This window comes from Henckelia pumila, chromosome 3, assembly GCF_033568475.1.
Source record: "Henckelia pumila isolate YLH828 chromosome 3, ASM3356847v2, whole genome shotgun sequence".
Taxonomy (NCBI): Eukaryota; Viridiplantae; Streptophyta; class Magnoliopsida; order Lamiales; family Gesneriaceae; genus Henckelia; species Henckelia pumila.
In genome coordinates, this window is record NC_133122.1 from 64,847,953 (window position 1) to 64,858,192 (window position 10,240).

The 10,240-nt window shown below is 27.5% G+C and overlaps 1 non-coding gene across 1 annotated transcript; it reads right to left on the reverse strand.

The window, feature by feature from the left end:
• Positions 1–10,129: 10,129 nt before the first annotated feature.
• Positions 10,130–10,240, reverse strand: LOC140894208 (small nucleolar RNA R71). Its single transcript, XR_012153754.1, has one exon. It is a non-coding gene; the product is annotated as a small nucleolar RNA R71 (small nucleolar RNA).

The following is a 10,240-nucleotide window of genomic DNA, read 5'->3' on the forward strand; positions in this document are numbered from 1 at the left end:
TTGGAAAAAATAAAATTAAAAAAGCTTTGTTAGATTTGGGAGCAAGTGTGAATTTAATTCCTTATTCAGTTTATGAAAAGCTTAAGTTGGGAGATTTAAAACCTACATCTGTTACTCTTTTACTAGCCGATAGGTCAATCAAAATACCTAGAAGTATTGTAGAAGATGTATTAGTTCAAGTTGATAAATTCATATATCTCATGGATTTTATTGTCTTGGATACACAACCAATAGAAGTACATAACGAAATTCCAGTAATATTGGGACGTCCATTTCTAGCAACTTCAAATGCTTTAATTAATTGTCGAAATGGAATAATGAAATTGTCTTTTGGAAATATGAATTTAGAACTTAATGTGTTCAATTTATGTAAACAACCAAGTATTAATGAAGATGAAGATGATAATGCAATAGAAACAATCGTGGAAGAAAATATACACCAAGAAAACTTAAATCAACAATCTGAAGTTTGTTTAGTGGAAAGTTTTGATTCAAAAAATGTTTTTAAATCAAATTTATTTGAAGAAATTAATGAACTTGAAGAAGTAAAAGAAAATGATCATCCAAAACTTGAATTAAAACCCTTACCAATAGAACCAAAATATGCTTTTCTTGGTGAAAGTCAAACATATCCTATTGTAATATCTTCTACCCTCTTACCAAAACAAGAAGAAGATTTAATAACACTACTTAAAAAACACAAAAATGCAATTGGATGGACTTTGCAAGATATAAAAGGTATAAATCCTTTAATCTGCACACATAGAATTCACTTGGAAGAAAATGCTAAAACATATCAACAACCACAAAGAAGATTAAATCCACACATGAAAGAAGTTGTTAAAAATGAAGTTTTAAAACTATTAGATGCCGGAATTATTTACCCAATCTCAGATAGTAAATGGGTAAGTCCAACACAAGTAGTACCAAAAAAATCAGGCATCACTGTTATAAAAAATGAAAAGGGAGAATTATTACAAGCTAGGATTCCATCTAGTTGGCGTATGTGCATTGATTATAGAAAATTAAATAATGCAAATAGAAAAGATCACTTTCCGTTACCATTTTTAGATCAAATTTTAGAGAAAGTGGCAGGTAATCCTTATTATTGTTTTCTTGATGGGTATTCGGGGTATTATCACATACCAATATCATTAGAAGATCAAGAAAAAACTACTTTCACTTGTCCGTTCGGAACTTTTGCTTTTAAAAGAATGTCATTTGGTTTATGTAATGCCCCGGCTACTTTTCAAAGATGCATGCTAAGTATTTTTAGTGACATGATTGAAGAATTTGTGGAAGTTTTTATGGATGATATAACTGTTTTTGGAAACTCATTTGAAAACTGTCTTAAAAATTTGGAAGAAGTTTTAAAAAGATATGAAGAAAAAAATCTTGTTTTAAATTGGGAAAAATGTCACTACATGGTTAAATCCGGAATTGTGTTAGGGCATGTCATATCTGAAAAAGGAATTGAAGTTGATAAAGCTAAGGTTGATGTTATTGCTAATTTACCATCACCAAACACGATCAAAGAAATTCGATCATTTTTGGGTCATGCGGGATTTTATAGAAGATTTATAAAAAAAATTTAGCATAATATCGAAACCAATTTCAAATCTTTTAACAAAAGATGCACAATTTGAATGGACTCAAGAATGTGAAACTGCTTTTAAAAAGATAATTAATCTTTTAACTACATCACCTATTTTACAACCTCCTGATTGGTCTTTACCATTTGAATTAATGTGTGATGCAAGTGATTATGCTGTAGGAGCCGTGTTAGGACAAAGAAAAGAAGGTAAACCTTATGTGATCTATTATGCAAGTAGAACATTAAATAGTGCTCAAATCAATTATTCAACAACTGAAAAAGAATTACTTTCAGTAGTGTTTGCATTAGATAAATTTCGATCCTATTTAATTGGTTCTACTACTATTGTTTATACTGATCATTCTGCCATAAAATATTTATCAAATAAACAAGATGCTAAGCCGAGATTAATAAGATGGATTTTGTTGTTACAAGAATTTGATCTTGTAATAAAAGATAAAAAAGGAAAATAAAATGTAGTAGCCGATCATTTATCAAGAATAATTTCTGAATCATCTCAAAATGAAATACCAATAAATGAAAATTTTCCGGATGATCAACTATTTTATGCTACTACTATGCCTTGGTTTGCTAATATTGTAAATTTTCTTGTGACAAATAAAATGCCTTCTCATTGGAGTTCACAAGATAAAAATAAATTCTTGAAAGAGGTCAAAAAATTTTATTGGGATGATCCTTATTTGTTTAAGTATTGTCCTGATCAAATTTTTCGACGATGCATACCCGACAATGAGCTAAGTAGTGTCATTAAATTTTGTCATTCTGAGGCATTTGGAGGTCATTTTTCGTCAAAAAAACAGCTGCAAAAATCTTTCAATGTGGATTTTATTGGTCTTCTTTATTCAAAGATACACATTCATTTTGCAAATCTTGTGAAAATTGTCAGAAAATGGGTTCAATTTCAAAACGAAACATGATGCCTTTAAATCCAATCATGATTATTGAAATATTTGACAGTTGGGGAATAGATTTTATGGGTCCATTTCCATTATCTTTTGGATTCACTTATATTTTAGTGGCTCTCGATTATGTTTCAAAATGGATTGAAGCAATTGCATGTAGAACTAATGATCATAAAGTTGTGATAAAATTTTTGAAAGAAAATATTTTTAGTCGATTTGGAATACCTAGAGCTATAATCAGTGATGGGGGAAGTCATTTTATAAATAAATCATTTTCTTCGTTGTTAAGAAAATATGGTAATGCACATAAAGTTTCTACTCCATATCACCCTCAAACGAATGGTCAGGTTGAACTTGCAAATAAAGAAATAAAACAAATTTTGGAAAAAACAGTCAATCCAAATCGAAAAGATTGGTCTTTAAGATTAAGTGATGCATTATGGGCATATAAAACTGCATTTAAAACATCATTGGGGATGTCACCATATAGATTAGTTTTTGGAAAGCATTGTCATCTACCTGTTGAAATTGAACATAAAGCTTATTGGGCAATTAAAGCGTTTAATACTAATTTAGATGATGCATCTAAATTAAGAAAATTGCAATTAAATGAACTAGAAGAATTAAGAAATGATGCATATGAAAATGCAAAGATTTATAAAGATAAAACAAAAGCATTTCATGATAAAAATATTATGAGGAAATTTTTTGAAATCGGACAAAAAGTTTTACTTTATAATTCTCGCTTGCATTTGTTTCCAGGAAAACTTAGATCGCGATGGTCTGGACCATTTATTGTTAAATTTGTCTATCCTCATGGTGCTGTTGATGTTGAAAATCCTAAAAATAATAATGTATTTAAAGTTAATGGGCAAAGACTTAAACCGTTTATAGAAAGTGAAGTTCTTAATGAAGAGTTTATGCCTTTATATGATCCAACTTAATTGTTACTTATATTTTTATTTTATTTTTGCAGAATTGAGTTCACTTCCCGGTTAAGTGGCGGATAACGGTACTCCGTGACTACTTTCAGTCGGTTTTATTTCAATTTCCCAAAATAATTGAATATATATATATATATATATATATATATATATATATATATTATGGATGAAGCTATCAAAAAACTTGGTAAATATTTTCCATCTGTTTCTAAAAAAGTCCCGAGAATGATTTATGAAGGCAGATGTGAAAGATTGAGAATTCTTATGCAAAAAGGAATCCCGAAGGATATTCGTCTTATAATTGAAGCCAAGGTTCGATTAGGTGGTGAAGTTCCAAAATTCTTACTTGTTCGAAATATGTCTGGACTAGGAAAAAGTACCTATGCGAAGAAAAGAAGGGCTAAAAGGTTATATGTTTGTCATAATTGTGCCAGATGGACTTGTAATAGACAATGCAGATCTTTGGGATATGTTTCCACAAATAGAGAAGATAAAATTGATTTCATTAAGAATGGGCTGAGTAAAGAGTCATTAGTTGATATCTCATTGACTCTTGAGACGCATTCTAGTGGAGGTGTTCAAGGTCAACTTCTCCATTTATGGAAACTATTCCAAGCGCAGCGTCATGGTAATGGTCTTGGGAATCTGACTAAAAAAGACCCTATTTGCCAATTTATAAAAAAATTGGATGGTAAGCCAACCCTCGACTCATAAATATTGAAGGAACACTGTGAGCCACAATCGCATCACTGTTTATACGCATGCATGTTATTATTATATATTATTGTTTTTTACTATTTTCATCATTTTGTTCACATCTGTATTCCTATTTCTGTCTTATTCCTTGTTTTCCTTATAAAATCACTCAACTCTCTCTATATTTTTGAAAAGAAAAAAAAATGACAGGATCTTCTTCACAAAAATTGAAAAATATTTGTGTCTTTTGTGGTTCTAATACTGGAAAGAATGAAATATTTATTGATGCAGCAATTAATCTTGGAAAAAAGTTGCCAGAGAGAAAAATTCACTTGGTTTACGGAGGAGGCAATATTGGGTTAATGGGATCTATTTCAACAGCAGCCCATCTTGGAGGTAGTCAGGTTTTGGGTATTATTCCTACAGCTTTAGCTGAAGGAAATATTACAGGTGTTACGGTTGGGGAAGAGTTGAAAGTTTCATCAATGTACGAGAGAATAACTAAAATGATAGAAAATTTTGATGCTTTTATTGCCTTACCTGGTGGTTTTGGTACTTTAGAATAAATTTTTCATGTTGTTTCTTGGGCACAACTTAATATCCATAATAAACCTGTTGGCTTTTTGAATATCAATAACTATTATGATGGTTTGTTGACTTTTCTTGATGTAGCCGTGGAACAAAATTTTATTTCAGAAAATTCACGAAGGATGCTCATCTCTGCTTTGAATGAAGACCAATTAATTGATGATCTCCAAGATTTTGTTCATCAACCTGATTCGGCTATAACAAAGATCAATTGGTCTCAACCAACCAGTAAGAAAAGAAAACTGGATCATTGATTCAACATGTCACGAAATGGTTTGTGTTTGTTCCTCATCTTCAATAAATTCCAGGTGATATCTCTTTCATCATGTACTCTTTATTTTTTTTCATATTCAGGTTTGGGGGAGGGTTTATTTAAAAAAAATTAAAATTTAAAAAAAAATATTTCTATAATAATATATATTTTTCCTTTTTCAATGGCAGAGTAAGGAGTTAAAAACTCCTGACACGCATTAGTTTTTATTTATCATATTATCACAATAGATTAGATTTTAATATTCCGTATATATTTAAATTGCAAACTACTAAGAAAATAAAGTCTTTTTGTATAGATTTTTATTTATTCTTCTTTTTATCAATTTAATAGAAAATATGTAATTGATGGGATATAAGTTATAAATAATATATAATTGTGTGTTTCAAATAACATATTTTCTAAAACTTTTATGAGTATATAATTAAAGTGATATTGATTGAATGAATAATAACATGTATAATTGAGGAAATTAATTTGTAAAAGTACAATATTTACTCACATAAATTTTGTGAGTGAGAGGTGAGAATTGAGAAAACAACTTATAAGCTTTTATTGATTATTAAGAAATGGTTGATTACTAGATTAAACCCATTTAAAAAAAAAATTATTGTGCATATGAAAATTGGCTGCAAAGATTGTTTGAAGTTTGATTGTAAAGATGTAGAGTATTAATATCTCTACTATAATTATCAATGTAATAGATTTACCTCATAAAAAATAAACAAATAAATAAACTTTGAAAAAAAAAATATGTTACATTTTTAAAGTTTATTGGAGGTATTTGGTTATGTAAAAACAATTTTGCAGCCAAGCAAAAAAGAGAAAAATAGAAAAAAGAAAAAAAAATAAAAATAAAAACAAAATAAAAACAAAATGGGTTTATTCTTTGTAAATTATCCTATCTTATTTTCAATATTAGGTTATTTGATTGTCTGCTTTACATATTAACCATTTTCAATGAGTGTATAATTTTATTCCAACTCCATGAGTGAAAACTAGTTATATATATATAAAAAAAAATATCATAACCCGAGAGAATATGGAGTTGAGACTTTTACATTAAAATTTCTGAAGATATACATGTTATGAAAAGGATTTCTATTATCATTTTGATTATATTATTCTCAAAGTTTTTAGAAAATATTTATATAAAAAATTATATATATTTAATATTTTGATATTATGTGAAATATATATGTATACCCCATCCAATTATATATTAATATATTAGTTGATATCAAGATTTATAAATAACATATGATCTTCTTACAAGTATGTTTTAAAATTTCAAAGTTTGCAAATTTGAATATATATATTAAGGAATAAAAATCTAACTTGTGATTTTATGAAATTTTATTACTAAGGAACTAGTAATTAGCCGGTTTGGGGGTGTGATGAAACTTAAAATTTGTAATTATTTATATGTTAAAAAGTGTGTTTTAAAATTTAAGTTTAATTAAAATTATGAAGTTGTATTATTTTAGTGTTATGTGTTTATATTTAAATGTTTTACTAAAATGTTGTATTTTACGGTTTGCACAGGTTTTGGAAAAATAAAATTACTCAAGCTACAGAGGTCATAATGAAGTAATCTCAAAACCTGTAGAATCACAAAAGAGGCATCTTCAACTTTGTAGAAGACAAGAAATTCCAAAAACTTCATTAAGATGATCAAAATAATCAAACATCAAAATGGAGACAGAATAATCAAACATCAAAGATTAAACCCATTTAAAAAAAGTTTGAGTGTGCAAGTTTCTCAAGTTCAAGTATGAAATTTCTTTTATCTTTATTCTTGAGTTTCATTTTCATGGAAAGCTAAATCTTTTTATGTCAAGGTAAAAAGGTTTCATTGTTGGTCAAGTAAGATTGTTTATATTTTGTATATTCTTTTCTTTTCTATTTTTATTTTTACTAATTGATCTTTATTTGTAGGTATAATTTTGGATGATTTGTTGTTATCTATTTACATCAAATGCTTGGTACCTTGAATGTGGTTACCTTGATTTGTTGTCAAATATGATACAATAAATACTACAATAATTATATACTATAAATATATGTATCTATTTATAATAAAGTCATATATATTATTTAGACGATAGCGTGACTCTGTCGGTTGTTCTAAAAAATATATTGTGATTTGAACTACCTTTTACTTTTCGCAACTAACTTTTACTTTTCGCAACTAACTTTTACTTTTCGCAACTAACTTTTACTTTCTCGCATCTAACATTTACTTTTCCGTATCTAACATAAAAAAATGTCATATATTTTATTTAGACAATAGTGTGGCTCTGCCGGTTGTTCTAAATGAAATATTGTGATTTGATCTAACATTTAATTTTATGTCAATTTATATTTATGCATTTATATATATATTATGGGTACCATGTATTAAATATCGGTTAATATGATATTAATATAGTGGGAACTATATTATATGATATATTTGTAAAAATATTTAATTATTCTCTTATGTTTATTTTTATTTTAGTTTCTTTTATTTATTTTTGTTAAGAAATCTTAAATAAACCAACAATGAACCTTTGAAGCCTTGACAATTTTATAATTTGTGTATTTGAAGTTTTATAATAATATTTTCTTCTATAATATATTATTGCTAAAATTAAACTTACAACATCCTCTCTGTGGATCGATCTCGTACTCACGAGTATATTACTTGCAGACAACCTATACTTGGGTGAATTACAATTTAAGTTGTAGCAAGTTTTTGTGTGATGAAACTTAAAATTTGTAATTATTTATATGTTAAAAAGTGTGTTTTAAAATTTAAGTTTAATTAAAATTATGAAGTTGTATTATTTTAGTGTTATGTGTTTATATTTAAATGTTTTACTAAAATGTTGTATTTTATGGTTTGCGCAGGTTTGGTAAAAATAAAATTACTCAAGCTACAGAGGTCATAATGGAGTAATCTTAAAACCTGTAGAATCACAAAAGAGGCATATTCAACTTTGTAGAAGACAAGAAATTCCAAAAACTTCATTAAGATGATCAAAATAATCAAACATCAAAATGGAGACAGATTTACTTTTACTATGACTAGCTTGGAGTAAAAATATCATAAGTATTTCATATTTTATCCAAAAGGGGTGAATGAGTTGTCAAAACGCATCTACAGACAAAGGGCTACGTGTTATATGTTTTGTGCAGAAGCAAAATCGGAAGTCTAAGGCATCAAACATGTCAATTAAAGTTGGGTCAATGTATTGACATTCAAGGAGACAAGCACCCACCAACTTTACTATTCCATATTTAATGAGTTTTGGACCCTTGCTCTCATTTGGCCTATAAATAGATGTGTTGTATAAGCTTTGTAGTGTGCAAGAGTGTAGAGAATTCCTCATTTGTAAAATAAATATTGTGTGTGTGAGAATAAAAGTTTGAGTGTGCAAGTTTCTCAAGTTCAAGTATGAAATTTCTTTTATCTTTATTCTTGAGTTTCATGTTCATGGAAAGCTAAATCTTTTTATGTCAAGGTGAAAAGGTTTCATTGTTGGTCAAGTAAGATTGTTTATATTTTGTATATTCTTTTCTTTTCTATTTTTATTTTTACTAATTGATCTTTATTTGTAGGTATAATTTTGGATGATTTGTTGTTATCTATTTACATCAAATGCTTGGTACCTTGAATGTGGTTACCTTGATTTGTTGTCAAATATGATACAATAAATACTACAATAATTATATACTATAAATATATGTATCTATTTATAATAAAGTCATATATATTATTTAGACGATAGCGTGACTCTGTCGGTTGTTCTAAATAATATATTGTGATTTGAACTAACTTTTACTTTCCGCAACTAACTTTTACTTTTCCGCAACTAACTTTTACTTTTCGCAACTAACTTTTACTTTCCGCAACTAACTTTTACTTTTCGCAACTAACTTTTACTTTCTCGCATCTAACATTTACTTTTCCGCATCTAACATAAAAAAATGTCATATATTTTATTTAGACAATAGTGTGGCTCTGCCGGTTGTTCTAAATGAAATATTGTGATTTGATCTAACATTTAATTTTATGTCAATTTATATTTATGCATTTATATATATATTATGGGTACCATGTATTAAATATCGGTTAATATGATATTAATATAGTGGGAACTATATTATATGATATATTTGTATAAATATTTAATTATTCTCTTATGTTTATTTTTATTTTAGTTTCTTTTATTTATTTTTGTTAAGAAATCTTAAATAAACCAACAATGAACCTTTGAAGCCTTGACAATTTTATAATTTGTGTATTTGAAGTTTTATAATAATATTTTCATCTATAATATATTATTGCTAAAATTAAACTTACAACATCATCTCCGTGGATCGATCTCGTACTCACGAGTATATTACTTGCAGACAACCTACACTTGGGTGAATTACAATTTAAGTTGTAGCAAGTTTTTGGCGCCGTTGCCGGGGAGGTATAAATTAAGTTTAATTTTGTTATTTATGTTATTATGTTAATAGTATGTTGTTTTTAATTGTATGATTGTTTGGAGTCGTAAACAAAGTGGTAGACTTGTTCGAGTAACTGAAAATATTTTAAACATGGACGATAATTCTAATAATCAAGATGATAATAATGATGATAATAATAATAATAATAATAATAATAATAATAATAATAATAATAATAATAATAATAATAATAATAATAATAATAATAATAATAATAATAATAATAATAATAATAATAATAATAATCAAGAACATGAACAACCAAGAACACTTAGGCACCATATGAACCCAATAAGAACTATACACCATCTTGTTTAGTTTTTCCTCCTGATGCATCTAATTTCAATTTTAAGCCACAAGTCATTCAACTTTTACCAAATTTTCATGGCTTAGATTCTGAAAATCCATATTTGCATTTAAGAGAATTTGAGGAGGTTTGCAACACTTATAATGATCAAAATTGTAGCATGGATACTGTTCGATTAAAGCTTTTCCCTTTTTCCTTAAAAGATAAAGCTAAAACATGGTTGCAAAATTTGAGATCAAGTTCAATAAGATCATGGGAAGAAATGCAACAACAATTTCTAAAAACTTTTTTTCCTTCCCATAGAACAAACTCTTTTAAAAGACAAATTACAACTTTTTCTCAAAAACAAGGGGAAATATTTTATCAATGTTGGGATAAATATAAAGAGTTACTTAATACATGCCCACATCATGGTTT